The sequence below is a fragment of the Marmota flaviventris genome, chromosome 2, assembly GCF_047511675.1.
Source record: "Marmota flaviventris isolate mMarFla1 chromosome 2, mMarFla1.hap1, whole genome shotgun sequence".
Lineage (NCBI taxonomy): Eukaryota > Metazoa > Chordata > Mammalia > Rodentia > Sciuridae > Marmota > Marmota flaviventris.
In genome coordinates this window covers 39,425,001-39,441,421 of record NC_092499.1, presented here as the reverse complement: position 1 = coordinate 39,441,421, position 16,421 = coordinate 39,425,001, and positions in this window count along the sequence as shown.

Genomic DNA, 16,421 nt, shown 5'->3' with positions numbered 1-16,421 from the left:
TGAGATGAATCCATTTGGCTGTCTGTCACAGCAATACCATGATATTTTGAAAATTTGGTACTATGCAGCCACCTAACTGTATCTGTCCTCTTCCTTCTGTTTCTTCAACTTCAGTATTTTTGAAAAACATAATTTTGAAATAAGTAGTTATAAAATATTCCCAGCAAGCTTCATGTCCTGAGGTCAAGAGAGAGAGAGATCCTTCTATAGAGAGAAAAATAACTTCATTGCTCAGAAACTTTATCTCTGTTTCAGAATCACAATGTACATCAAGCTTCTTTCTGATTTCTCTCTGGAAATTCTATGTGGAAATTATAAATTATTTTATTGTAAATTATAAATTAAATTACTTTAATACCATTCTTTCTCATTCCGTTTTTTTCCCTCTCTCCCTGATCTATCCCTTGCTACCTTTTCTGCTTGAGGTTTCGATTGCTCTGCTGTATTATTTTTCAACCTTTTTACATATTTATTGTTCCATAAACCTAGATGTTGATTTTCTTTCATACTTGATTTAATTTATTTTGTGAGTTTGCGTTCAATTTATGGATTTTGGTATAAATCTCTCTCACTGGTTCTTTACACTATAGACTGCATAAAATCTGATTTACAAAAATTCACTTTGTTTTTGATGTAAAAGCAAATATTATATTTGATTTGGCCTTGGTCACATGGGGTTATTGAGGAGGGGAAATGTTTTTGATACTAGTAAAATTAGTCTTTTTTGATTTTCAGTTGAAGCAAAGAAGACGGAAATTGACATTTGCCTGAGTTTGATATTTGAGCTGACTCTGATCTTTGATTATTTTCAAATGTTTATATAAATTTGAGTCCCATCTAAGCAATTTACTATTTGCAGGATTATAGCAAATCAGCATCCATAGCAGAGCCAGATGCTTTTTAGATTGAGGCCACTTCCCCACTTTACCAAAGTTTTTGTTTTCACTTACAAATATAAAAATTGTTGAAGCAGGAGGATCGTGGGTTCAGCAACTTAGTGAGGCACCTAGCAACTAAGTGAGACCCTGTCTCCACATAAAAATATTAAAAAGGGGTGGGGATATGGCTCAATGTTTAAACACCTCTGGTTTCAATCCTCAGTACCAAAAAAAAGAATTGTGATGATCAGACAATTTTACTTGGATGTCTATGAGACTTTAGGACTTATTTGTGAGCCAGTGTTGGGTACCCATCCTTTAGTTATTAGGATCTTCCATGTGAAATTTTGTGAGATACTTATGGATACTGCTTAGCATCAGGAGTATACGTAGCTAAAAAAACTACCCAGAAAATAACAACTGGTTTTTAAGAAATACACAGATTTTTTAAAAAAATCATGATTATCTAAGAAGTATCTGTTCAGCTCCTTAGCCCATTTATTGATTGGGTTGTTTGTTTTTTGGTGTTAAGTTTTTTGAGTTCTTTATATATCCTGGAGATTAGTTCTCTATCTGATGTGCATGTGTCAAAAATTTGCTCCCAAAATGTAGGCTCTCTCTTCACTTCACTGATTGTTTCTTTTGCTGAGAAGAAGCTTTTTAGTTTGAATCCATCCCATTTATTATTTCTTGATTTTAATTCTTAAACTTTATGAGTCTTGTTAAGGAAGTCAGGGCCTAATCCAAAGTGATAAAGATTTGGACTCACTTTTTTCTCTATTAGGCACAGGGTCTCTGGTCTAATTCCTTGGTCCTTGATCCACTATGAGTTGAGTGATGGTGAGAGACAGGGGTTTAGTTTCATTTTGCTCAGAATTATAAGAGAATAAAATTATGGCATTTGCATATAAATGGATGGAGTTGAAGAATATCATACTAAGTGATGTAAGCCAATCCCCAAAAACCAAAGGTTGAATGTTCTCTCTGATAAGTGGATGCTGATCCATAATGCATGGGGCATGGAATAAATGGAGGAATTGTGATTGGGCAAAGGTGAGGGAGGGGAGAGAGGGGGTATGGGGGCAGGAAAGATGGTGGAATGAAATGGACATTATTACCCTAGGTACATGTGTGACTGCACATATGGTAAAATGCTACATATTGTACAACCAGAGAAATGAAAAGTGCTGCAATTGTGTACAATGAATCAAAATGCATTCTTCTGTCATATATACCTAATTGAAATAAATAAACTAATTTAAAAAATCATGATCATCACAGGCTTATATTTTTCACCAGGGTTTTCTTAGTGTTCTGCAACATTTATTTTATCAACAATTTTTTTCATTTAAAATTCTTGTGCTTTTAATAGATGTATTTAAAATTATTCTAAAGGCTATTTCTTGAGGTGTAGTGATACGGAGACTTTCTACTTTTCAGATAATTTCTAAAGGTGTGATATGTATCATCGTAAAATAAACAAAGAAAATATATGTTCAGAGATAGAGGGGGAATAGCTGATGTCAAATAAATCTTCCTATCTAAACCACTAAAACAACAACAACAGTAAAAAAAAAAAGCCCTCACACAATATGTAATAATTCAGATAATTCAGATACTATTAAAGCAATTGAGTTTATTGGTTTAAAACTCCAGAAAAATTGGCCAAATTATATTGCTATATTGTGTACTGTGTGCATGTACAAATATGCAATAACAAATTCCATCAGTATATACAACTATAATGCAAATAATAAAAAGTGTGGAAAAATCTCCACAAGATATTTCAGATATACCCAAATGATTCCACTGCAGAATTCTACCATTATTTAAAGAATTAACACTAATTCTACACAGCTGCTTCCCTAAAGTAGCATAGGAACACTTTCAGTTCATTTTATGAAGTCAGGATTAGCCTGATATCAAAACTAGAAAAACACAGCACAAAAAGAAAACCACAGATGAATATGCATCATGAATGCAGACTCAAAAATACTTAATAAAATATTAGCAATTCAAAATATGTAAAAAGTATTTTTATGCTGCAACCAAGTACAAAGGTGGTTTGATATTTAAAAATGAAGTCAGTGTAATCCACCACATTAATTGCATATAGAAGGCAAATGATAATGATGCAGGAAAAAGTTTATGAAATTTAACACCCATTTAAGATAAATTGTTTAGCAAATCAGGAATAGAAAGGAAATCCCTGAATCTAGTAAAGGACATCTATAAAATGTGTACAGCTAACATTTTATTTAATGATCAAAGACTAAATGCTTTCCTACTATGATCTGGAGAAAGATAGGATATCTACATTTACAACTCTTATCCAACATAAATGTAATGTATGTCCAACTGTAAATGATAGCCAGCACACTAAAGCAAGAAAAGAAAATAAAAGTCATAGAAATTATAATCAAAAAATAAAACTCTTTTCATATGCAGATGACATAAGGTCTATGCAGAAAATCTGAAGAGATCTACAAAATGAAAAATCAAAAATTAAAACAAATCCTCCTAAAACTGATAAGTGAATTCAGCAAGTTCACAAAATATACAGTATCAATATCAAAATCATCTATTTCTATATACTAGTAATAAATACATGGAAATTAAAATTAAAGACTAACCCTATCTATAATTAATCAAACAATGAAATATTTAGGTATAAATATGAATGATCCTCTGAAAACTAAAAAATTGTTAGTGATAGAAATTTTAAGAAGCTCAAAATAAATGGAAAAACATATTTATGGATTAGAAGAGTTGACATCAATTCTTCCCCAATTGGTCCATCAACTCTCCCACATATTTTTTCAAAGATAAAGTATTTTTTCAAGATAAAGGTAAGCTTCTTCTAAAATTTATTTAGAAATGCAAAAGGAACTATAATAGCCAAAACAGATTTTTCAAAGAAGAATGAAATAGGAAGAATAACTCTATCCAACTCTAAGACACTGTATTACTATAATAATCAGGACAGTGTGGGATTATTAATAGAGGATAGAAACATTGGTGAAATGAACAGAAGAGAGAACCCAGAAATAGACCCACAAAAGTATTGCCAACTGATTTTTTGCAAAGATATAGAGGCAATCCAAATTTCACACCATAAACAAAACAATCTAAAAAGAAAAAAAAAAAAAAAAAAAGCAAAAGCCACCTTAACCTGATTTATCCCCAAATTGATTCAAAATGAGAAACAACTTTAAATATAAAGTATATAATTTTAAAAAATCTAGGAGAAAACATGAAAAAATACAGAATCTATAGTTTAGTGAAAAGTTCTTAGGATGGCAAAAACATAATGAAAATAATCAAAAACCTTTGCTCAGTCAAGACCCTCGTTAAAAGGATGAAAAGACAAGATAAACTGGGAAAAAATATTTTTAAACATTTATGTAAGTTTTGATAAAGAAGTTGTTTTGTTCAACCATTTCATCACTGTGACCGAAACACACCACAAAAATAACCCACAGGAAGAAAAGTTTATTGGGGACTCATAGTTTCAGAGGTCTCAGTCCATAGATGGCTGATTCCATTGCTCCAAGGTGAGGCAGCATATCATAGGAGAAGGGCCCACCAGGTGAAAGCTGCTCATCTCATGGCAGGGTCAGGAAGGAGGTGGAGGGGAGAGAAAGAGAGAGACAGAGACTGCAGAAAGGATGTACCCTTCCAGGGCATGCATCTAGTGACCCCCGTCCTCCAGTCATGCCCACGTGCATACAATTACAGTCAGTCTATTCAAACTAGAACGGACTGAGTAATCTAATCATTTCACAATCTAATCATCTCACCTCTCAATATTTGTGCATTAACACAGGAGCTGTGTTACATCCCAACCATAACAGGAATGGTTTTATAATGTATCAAAAAACCTCAAAGCCTAAGAGTAAAATAAACAACCCAATTCGAAAATGTACTGAATCATGAAGACATACTTCCTCAAAAAATATAAATGAGTAACAAGTGAGTATGTGAAAGTATACTTAATACCACTAACCATTAGGGAAATACATATGGAAACCACAATGGGATAGTACTGCATGGCTATTGGAACAGCTAAAATTCTAAAAAGATTCTGAACATACAATATGGGTTTAGTGAGGTATGCAGAGAAAATGGTCCTCTCGCATAAATATTGAGTACCAGCATGTATTGTGCATTGCCTTAATCACTTGAAATATATCATGGGGGTCAGTGGGGAATGACAAATTGTCTACACTCATGAGGTTTATATTTTAGGGAGGGAAACAAAAAAATGAATGGATTAAAGGAAGGAGATTGAAATGTATTATAATCTACAAAACTGCAGAAAGGATGTATGAAATCAGTAATCTTCTCCTTTATGGAAAAAGCTCTGACACTGTCTTTTTTTTAAATCTTCCCCCTTTACCTAGAAGAGCAAAAATTAGAAGTATAGCTGCCTAAGAGGAAGTATAGTATGAATCTCCCTTTCCCCAAGTTCTTGCTTTCAACTCTAAATTGGTGGTTTAAATTTGGGACACTTGAAAACCTTTGAAATGGGGCTGAGGAAATGAAGTTTAGGACCTAAAGTAACAGAACTACTTGATACAAATTCAGAGTAACATTAGTGTAGGGAGTTGAACTATAAAGTGACATTGCACAAAAAAGTGACAATCTATCTAGGCAGGTACTATTTGGAAGCCACTGATTTTTGTGAAGAGCCATTCTGCTCCACATTATTTTTAAATAGAGTATCTTACTGAAGAAAGGTGTTTCTTTTAATATAGTAGGTAAATAGTTATAATTTTCTTTTAATACCATGGATTTTGTTTTAGTTGTAGATGGACACACAATATCTTTATTTATTTTTATGTGGTGCTGAGGATCGAACCCAGTGCCTCACACATGCCAGACAAGCACTTTATTACTGAGTTACAGTCCTAGCCCACCATGACATTTTTTTTTTAATTTGGGAAACAAATCAAGAATATCTTAGAACTGGCTGTCTAATGTGAGGACAGCCTTATCAGCCCCTCCACCCTACCAAACTAACAACAATGATCCAAGTTGCAGACAAACTGGGGAAATAGGAGGTGCCAAGGAAATCTCTCACAAATCTACTAATTATTATCTGTTTATCAGAGATTTAGAAAGATAGTTTAAAACTACTCTGATCTCAGTGATGATATCAAGAATCTTTATCTTCAGAAAGTTTTCTCCACCTACTGTGTTCAGAGGGGAAACTGAGTCACTTGAATGTTTATGAGATTCCAGGGTGGCATAGGAAATCAGTAGCCCTGTTTAGGGAAACATAAGAAAATTAAAAACAAATTCCTAAACATGAATGCTGAGCTATTTTAAGAACTTCTTTAACTGTACTTTACAATAAACATATTGTTTATCAAAAAGTGTGGAGACTCCCTTCACAACCAGGGTTGTTATCAGCAGGCAAGACATTCTCGAGGGTGAAATCAAGAGAAATGATAAAAGACTGAGAACCACTCCTCAGAGAAACACCTTATAGTCATTTTTAGTATGTAAGTGAGCAGAAGGAATAGCATCACTGTTTTCTAGACATCCTCTGCTCTGGAATCTGTGCACATTGATAAATTAATCCAGGCAGTTTCCTCCCTAGCAACTGCAGTCTTCATTTAAGCATGTGTGTAGATACCTGAATGTGTATGTCTGTGTGTGCATGCATATATGAACAGTTCTGTGCCTTAGCCAAGGCTGATGAAATTTCTTATTTTGTTTTGCAATATTGCTTCTCCCATCTAAAAGGAGAAAAAAAAGTTCTCCTGGCCTACCCTTCTACTTGATAGATCAAACTCTTAACGCTAAATGTTTAGATTGTTACATCCAAAAGGAGTTTTATTAATCCAGACTCTGCTTGTATTTTTATACTAAGGTTTCTCAATTGACACTCCACTGAATTTATGATGTCTAAATTGCTCCATGAAATGAAATTTTATTCAGAAGTCACCAAGGTTGGCTTTCTAAGGTCACTCTGAAAATTTTATTTTCTGGATCCTTTTGAAAAGAGGGGTTTCCTAGGTAATGGCAAATACAGATTGGCATATGGCACACCAGCTCTGCAGAACACGGTGCTATTTGTCTCCACGCTTGCCATTCGGAAATAAACATTGTTTGTTAGGAAAGATAGGACGCTGCTTCAACCTTGAAAGGGGAGGGAAGGAAGAAATAGCATTTTCTCAGTATAAGCTCTGTGATAACACCAAAATGTGAAACTTTATGAATGCTGTTTGAGAGATTCTATTTTTTGATAACTCAGAAATTGCATTTTTGGTAGGGTGGTTTCAAAAAAAGGAACACTAGGGCTTTGATTTGGTCCTCTGTTTTTATCTGCAACTTTAATCTATATACAGGGAAGGTTTTCTTTGACATTTGTAGCAGCGTTTCTGAGATTGATGCTGCTGCCTATTATTATACAGGAGAACATTTGATACTAAAGGTTCCCGCAGCTCCCATCAGCTTTCTATAGCAGGTCTGCTCTCCTGACATTTAATGTCCCTTAAGCCTGATATGGTCTGATAACTTCAACATGCCAGCTGCTTTGGGGAGAAATAAAGAGCTGCGGCATCCTTGATTCTTTGTAAGGACTGTCACCACCTACATCACCCGTAACCCCTCACCCTTTCCCCTTAATATGTGCGAATTCAAGTCTAGGAAAAGGACATGTATTGTGTCACTGGGTCCACATACCAAACACGCCAAGATTAAACCAGATTAGAAAAAAATGGTTTCCCTGTAAGCACAACCAGAGGACCTGGCATTGGCCACCTTTTGAGATGACTAGATTATCTTTCTGCAGCTGACCTTTGAGTAAGCCCAGATAAAAGGAAAAGTTCTCTGCCTCAAATATTATTTTTAGTTTTATTTTATTTTATTTTGGCATGGAAAGAAGTGTTTTTGCTGTCATAAATGCCTTAGCTAACAAGAGGTGGGATGACCTTTTTAACTATAACTCAGAATCCAGATTGGATCCCAGTGAAATAAACTGGTTTCTTCACATAGTAGATAAACAAGCAATGGATTAATACGTAGCTATACAAAGAGTGAAAATGTCTCTACCTTCTGTCTGAAAAATCTCCAGGATATGGTATCAAAAGCAAAAACTTGTCCATAGGATTCTCGTGTGTGTGTGTGTGTGTGTGTGTGTGTGTGTGAAGAAAAGGTGAAAATTCAGATTTGCTTGTTTATGCATAAGAAATCACTGGAATAAACACTCTATTGGATTGTAATTGTCAAGATCATATCTCTATACATGGGCCAGTGGTTTTAAGGAAGAAAACTTAACTTTAATAATATTATTAATTCATTCTCATAAAGCTCATTGTTTTTCTGTTTGGGGAGAAAGATTCAGGCTCCATTAGGGGAAGTAGAGGGTACTTATCTCTCCAAGCAGCTTGCAAAACCTTACTTGTACATGCCACCAATGTTTTCTAAGGAAAGTTTCATAACTGTCAAAGAGATCTCTAACACAAGGAAGGATAAGATTCTCTGGGCATAGAGGGATTCCCCTGCACAACCACAGTTAAAACTGGGAAGTCCCCAACATGGCAGTTGAAAAATGGGTCAATCCTACTGCTCCCAAAACTATTTACCTAGTTGGTTGGTGCCTCTTCCTTCTCCTCAGCTTACCTCAGTCACTCCTTTAAGATTTCTGCTTATGAACCTCTTTTCCTAATCTCATCAGTTTCAAAGGACTTTATCTCTGTAATATTTTAAATCTAATCATTTCTTAATGCCTGAAAATTTTAGAAGGTGGGTTTTTTTTTTTTTTTTTTTTTTTTTTGGTGCTGAGGATCAAAATCAAATGCACACTAGGCAAACACTCTTCTACTGATCTTTGCCTCCCACTTGGGACTTTTTTTTTTTTGTACTGAGGTTTGAACCCAGGGGTACTTTACCACTGAGCTACAGTCTCAGTCCTACCCCCTCCCCATTTTGTGATGATGTCACTGAGTTGCTGAGGCTGGCAAGACAGTTTTGAAGGTGCTGGCTAGCAGAGAGTAAATTAGGGCCAAAGAGTGTATAGAGTCAGGGATGGCAATGAGAGCTCTTGATTTATATATTGTAATATTATTCTCCTTGCTTAGCCATTGCACATGTTATCTTAAAAGTTTGTAATTTAACTTTTCAAAGTATTAAGTTTTTTTTTTTTTTCTTTGAGCTTTGTTTGCTATCTGACAGTATTAAGTAAGTACTAGGAGATCTAGAGTTTCCCATTTGAGAAAGCTCTGGTCTCTGTACCTCCAAGTTTATGAAACAATCTCCTGCATTTTGGAATTTGTGTACTTCATCATCTGAACACAGCTTTTCTTTAGCCCACCATAAACTGATGGAGACAGCCACTATATCCCAGACTCTATGGTAAGGACATGGGTGCATTACTGAATAATACTTCCTGGGAAATATACAATATATTTGAAACAAGGAAGAATGGTGACACACTTTCTCAGCAGTAAAGACTGATTATTTTTTAAACTCATGATATTCTATATCCAAGATAGTAGTTTGTAAGAATGCTGTTTTTCAGTTCATTGCTCATGAAGAAAATTAGCCTTTCTCATTTTAACAGCTTGAGAACTATTCAATTTCAATATGAATGAAGAAATAGAATATGAACTTCCCAAAGTTATCCTCTTAGTGTTTTTTTTTTCCTTTTTTTAAGTATCATTACACTGCAGTCAACATGCAACGATTGCACAACTTGAAAATCTAAACTTGGTAGAAGTTTGATGGATGGCTTTGTTAAACTGGGAATAGAAAATGAAGTTAATTCTCTCAAAATCCCCCAAACAATCTAAGTACCTAAGAAACACTATACTGTAATATAAATTAGATGAATAAGTAATTGACAAAGGAAAACAAAAGCAACCATGAAGCTTCAGCTTTGATCTAGAAATGACACTTATTTAGAGAGAACCTGGTACCAAAGACATGTACTAGAAACACAATGGAGTCAGAACTGAGTCCAAGAAGCTGGCTGGATTCCCAAGAAGAAAAATTTCAGGACGTACCCTCATGAAATCTAGGTAACACTGTGTTATGAATGGATCATGTGACCAAAAATCACTAGAAATCTTGGAAAGCCATCTGGGTCAGTGAGGGCATTGGAAAAGAAGAAGGATCATTTTCAGATCAGAAATTCACAGTGAAGTGGCCAACCAATATATGGTATGGAATAGAAACAGAGTGAAGTATATTGATCATTTGCTTTTTATTCTAAATGTCAGCAGAGACACACATTGATAAGTCATTAACATATCATCTGTAACACAGAGAGAAGGCTGAGGGAAAGAATCATAACCTTGAGATGAGAAACTACTTAAGGAAGAAAATAACAGGTACTTCCTGCTTTAATTGAAAACCTAGAGCCTGGAGCTTCTAAATTACCTTCTGCAGAATAGCAGCAATTTCACATCCTTTGTTCTGCAGGGAAGATGACTGCTTGGAGAAACTTTCGGTTCCCCCTTTCCTATGCCCCAGCGTGGCTACTCCTTCGTTCAGTGTAGGCAGAGGTCTGATCTCTATAGCTCGGCCCCACTCTGCCTCTCCTTACCATGGTCTGGACTATGGATATTTCAAAGGAAAGGAATAGAAGAAATAACAAAAGATTTATAATCCTCTGGTTCCTATGTCAGTCTCCTCAGGAAGGGTCCTTGTTCTACCTTGTCAATTTGTGGATGAACAACTGTTGGCCAGTTAATGGACCTGTTTCTCTGACCTATTTCTCTTTGGTCCCTTCCCCTTTGAATTCCAGAGAACCTTAAATGAGGAAATGCTTTCAGGACGACAGGGAAGTTTACAAGTTCCACAGTTGTGTAAATAATTTAGCAACCTTTAAAATGAATTTGCATTAATATAGTCAAGGCTCCCAGAGTGTCTATAATAGTAATTTTATTTTCTCTAGTTTCTACTGGCTCCAGATCTCCCCTGTTCATTACTGTATAGGGATTGTCTTATAAACTCAATAGAATCCACAACAGTTTTATAAAATCTTCTGCCTGCCTCTTCCAAAAACTCGTTGTTTTCCAATCTATATGGGCCTTTAGCTGGACTAAAACATAGCAATTTCTAAACGTTACATGATTTTCGTGTTCTGATTGGCTCTTAAGGGTTTCCAGCTCGAGCACTGGTGCTTGCCCTGGGCTTATGTCATGACCTATACTTTTTTTGTGTGCTTTTCAAAGGAATTCAGCAGATAGGATAATTGTTGTCCCTAAAAGCTCTACCCTGGTGGCTGGGCATCCCAGGAATTTGCCCAAGTTGCTTTGTGATGGTTGTCTGACTCCACTCCTCACTGTGGGGTTTCCCAGGTATAATAGGATTTTACTTCTAAGGTAGCAGGCAAGCTGCCTGGCAAAGAATCTACTTACAGAGAGGATGTACTGCCCTTCCCAGTCCCTCGCCTGTGCTAGGGATCTTTGATTTAGAGCACTGCAGCTGCTGTAGTTCATTACTGTACATTTTAGAGTCAAACTTGACTGTATCAGTGGGTTACCCCCTAAAGTGCTATACTCATTGTGATAATAGCTAAGGATATCACAGACAGGAGTGCACACTGCCTTCCAGTACCACTACTCTCAGCCTTAAGTGGGCTTCCAAATAGGAGGAGTGCTGCCTCCTGCGCTAGTTATGCCCTCTCACTGTTTCCTGTGAATCTTGGCTGCCTAACCTAGCTCAGTCTGCTAGGAAGGTATCCAGGTGAGGGATGAGGGCCTGTAATCATGGCTCCTTTATCCTACAGTGTCACAGTGAAGGGAACCAAGGCTAAAAATGTGTGAGAGTTCAGCACATCCGTAATCTCTCTTTTCTGCTGTCTCTCAAATTGTGGTCTAGCCAACCCCTTGCTCCAACTCACTGAACAGTGGGTTTTACAGGAAAGAACATTGATATGCAACATTTGCTAGGTATCTGGACCCAAGAGTGACAATTTGAACCTCTAAGATAATGAGGAACAGAGTCAAAATATCCAGTGATTGAGTACAAGAGGGACAGGGTGATCCAGTGCCTGCCCTGTCAAGTAGGCAAAAGTAACCATCGGTCTCAGGTCTCTTTGCTGCTGAGTTATTCTGTGACTTTGTGAAACCCTTTTTGTGCTTTAGAGTCCTTATCAGGGAAATGATAATGCTAGCTCTTTGATGAGCCTCCAGGAGGAGAGAGGCTTTGTCAAAGGAATCAGCAAAAGTCCCCCTTCTTCCACCCTTTAACCCCCTGTTATAGTATTAGCTGTTTCTATAACTTAACCATGTCAACATGCTGGAATCCTCATAAAGCTACTCTTCCTCTATACACATATAATTCTACAGGCTGCAGACTAAGATAGAAATCTGTAAATAACTAATAGCTATGGTTACTGTATATAACTATATATCCAGTAACTGTGATTACTAATAAATATGAATACAACAGTTGATGCCTTATATTTTCTTTTATATGCTAGGCAACCTACTGCGTATTTTACATTATAGCAAGGCTCATGAGAGCTATTTCCAAAGGATTTTTGTTCATTCATTTGTTTGTGTTGCATTACCAGGGATCAAACCCAGGGATACTTTATCACTAAGCTACACATCCAGCCTTTTTCTTTTTCTGTTTTTGAAACAGGGTCTCATTAAATAGTCCAGGTTGGCCTTGAACTTGCAACTTGGGGCACAACCCTGACAATAGGACAGGGTTATTATTTACACTTATAATGCAATGAAACTGAGATTCAGAGTTTATACAATTGACACAATTTGTTCGGAATATATCCTTCTCCTTGGAAGACGGCACTTCTGTTGTTCCCTTCTTTTTGTCTTAACATCACATTAACTTAGTTGAATGCAGTGAGAACTTTGGCACCTGGCTGACTATTTTTAAGCCTAGCAGTTTATCCAAACCATTTGAGAACAGAACTTCATCTGTCATTCCCACAACCCACTCCCATGGACATATCCTGGATGGTGAAGGTCTCTACCTGTCATTCTTCTGGTGAATGCCACCTTACTCTGAACAGCATGTTCTGTCCAACAGTTCTCTCACTTCTTACTCTCCATATGCCCCGACTTTCAAAAACACATCATCCCTAGCCCCGGATGAACTCATTTTCTCTTGGTAGTTCTCCTTTCTCCTTGATCCAATATATGTGTCACTTCTAAGGCTTTAGAAATTTCCCTCAACTCACATTACCTTTTCTTTTCCTGTTATGCCTATCCTAAAGTCACTTTTTCTGTGTTGTCAACTTCCCCCTCAATCATGCTTTGCCAAAATATCTTCCACTTGTTCTTCAGATCTCTGCTCAAATGCCATACCCTCATGTCCTCCCTCCATCCACACATCAGGGGAGTCCTTGATTCTCTTGTCCTCACAGTAGCCTGTTTCTTCATAGCACTTGTCAGAGTTTATAACTTGCATACTTATTTAATTATTTGATTGCTACTTTTCCCTCATGAGTTTATGCAAGGTACACAGATCTCCATGCCTATTTTGCTCACTTGTTGGTGCTCTTCAATTTCTGACCTAATAATCACCCTCATACTCTCCAGAAAGTAAAACTGTTTCTTTCTTTGGCATTCCTTTCCTCTGTCCCCTTTGCTATGTCAGACTTAAGACATTTTTGCATTTACTTGAAATTTGATCCTGATTCATTCATTCTCATGATTTCCATTCTTGCCATTGATGTCATCATTTCAAGATGCCAAGGGAAGGATCTATCCAGTACGCTTGCCATCTGCATATTTCCATGTAACTTTCAACCACTCTACCTCATCAACTCACTTCTTTGCCATAACCTGCATCATTTAATCATGAAAAATGCAACCACCCCTAAAGTTCAATATCAATGCCAAGCATCCTATTCTGATACCCCTTCCTCTTAGCCCTCCTGCTTACTGACTCAATCAAGCTCTCTCACAGCAGCAATCTTTGATCTCATTGAGACTTTCAGTCCAATGACCCTGTAAGCATCTTTCCGTTTTCATTTCTTTTCTACTTCCACCATTACAGAGTCTTCCTCCTGGCCACTCTTTGCTTGATGGTCTTCCCTCTGCTTTGGACTCACCTCCTAAATTACAATGCTGAATTGACTTAACTCTTTTTCTCTATATACTTGCACCTACACAGCAATACCTTATTGAAAAATGTTTATTTACTGAGTAGTTTCACCTTAAATTTATATCTACAAGACTCAGACACTCAGTAGAGCTTGGAATTCCAAATGTCTTTCTCTGGTAGGTTTATTGTCCTATTCTCAGTATTTTCTTCTCAAAACTTCCATTTCCTTTACCTTTTCATTCTTACCTAATGTTTTCACATTGCATTTAGTTGAGAAATGAGAAGCCATCAAATGCAAATTACTTTTCCATTCTCTGTCAAAAATCCATGCCCCTATTTGTGTCCTTGTTTCCACCCTGTCTCACCTATTTTAGGGACTTGCTTTTTAGGCTCTGTGTTGTGACCCCTGCCTAAACAGCCTTTCTCTATAAATAGATTACTCCTAAAAAGTAATAACACATTTTTGTACTTAGCATCTTTCATCTTCATAGCCTCCCTTACCATCACGTACCCTTTGATCTATTTCCTCATTTCTCTACTTCCCTTTATGGCAAGAGTTTAGTGGGAAAACAAGCTGATCATAAAGAAGTCTCACCTAACAATGTCTCCTCGCTGCTCCATATTTTTCTCCTGTATTCCCTCTGTGCATACTTGTCTTCCTTGTGTCCATCCTGGGTTCCTTCCTCCCCATTTACCTCTGATCTTCTCTTTCATGACATTTCCTCTAATCTGCCTTGTCATTCTCCACAGAGCAACTGGAGAAATGTGTTTCTAATATACACATTGGATTGTCTTATTCCCTAGCTGAAAATATTCACTGAATTCCATTTTGTGCAAAAGCCAGTATTGTTACACACTTAATAGAAACTGTTAATAGCAAAAGAAGGAGGAAATAACCATGTAGAGAAACAAAGCAGACGCACTTCTTTTCCCCGTAGGACTTAGGATGTTTGGGGATGTTTTGGGAATGCTCTAGTATTCAACAGATAATCATAAATATAATTGCCATCATTTGTGGTGTGATAAAGGAAGAGCATAGCATAGCTTGAAGAGCATAGGATGGCAGTTTCTTTGCTGTAAAAACTAAGACTTTATCCTGGGATCTTATGGGAGAACATGACTAATGAAGTATAAGGCAAGCAGATGGAACTGTGCGTGCAAATGACCTGAGGTAGGGAAGGGTAGGGGACTTTTGAGGCATAAATCAAGGCCCTTGCAACTGGAATATTGGGACTTAGAAGAAGAATTGTATGTGGCAGTACTGGAGAGAGTGGATTGGAGCTAGGTTCTGAAAAACTCTACATACCATTAAAAGAGTTCATATTTAATACTACCAACAAATTCCACAAAAAGATTTGAAAACATGCTTAAATTAGTTTTTTTTAACAACACATTTTGAGTACTGGTTAATGAACATATAAAAATTAAAAAGCAGATGCTGGCTAATGAATTAATTATTGTAAATCTCGAGGAAAGATGGTTGTAATTTGAACCAGGTGCTTTTAGCGCAACTATGAGAACTGAATATGCACAAGACATTTTAGAAGCTGGATTGACAGGATTTAGTAATTGATTAAATTTTGGACTCTAGTGGCAAGAGACATGTCAGAGATATTAAATGTGTCAAAGGTGTATCTCTTGTTTCTAGCATGAGTACATGGATCCATAGACTAGTCAATTCCTGAAAATGGAATGCAGGAGGAACAGCAAGATAGTGGATTAGAATTCAAACATTGACAATGAGATTTTTGTGAGATATTTAAGTTAGATTTCAACTATGAGATTAAAAAACTATAAAATAGGGTTATGGCTGTGGCTCAGTGGTAGAGCACTTGCCTTGCCTGTGTGAGGCACTGGGTTCAATTTTCAGCACTGCATATAAATAAATCAATGAAATAAAGGTACTTCAACAACTAAAAAAAAATTTTTAAAAGCTATGAAATATCTTTATCTTCTTTCCTAAACTCCACACAGTTTATAAAATATGGCTTAAATAAAACATATCTATATTTTTTTCTAAATTAAATCACTTCCCACTATCTCTTCTGCTTTGATCTTAACCTCCTAATCTGTCTTGTAGGTCATTATTTCTTAATTGTTTCTATGCTGCCTTCTTAGAGCCAATTCTCCACAAATTACCTTGAATGGTTTGTTTAGAAGGTAAATTGCACCATGCCACATCCTCAATATACCCTTACTTTGAAATACCATATGCTTACTTTTGGCAAAGTACCCTAAAATAGACCCTATCTTTCTTCCCAATTTTTTCACTACACTATTTTTTTCTATCCTTCACTCCATGATATACTATGTGGTCCCACTGGCATTCTTGTTTTAAATAAAATTGCCTCTATTTCAGGAACTTTACTCTGTTCATTTCTACTTAGAATTACTTTCTCCTTCTCATTGTCTGAGTTTGCACTTATATGTCACTTGAACATTCTATGTGAGATAGGCTATTCTTCCAAGGCTGTGACATTACTGGTGGATAACACTACTGATATTCAGACT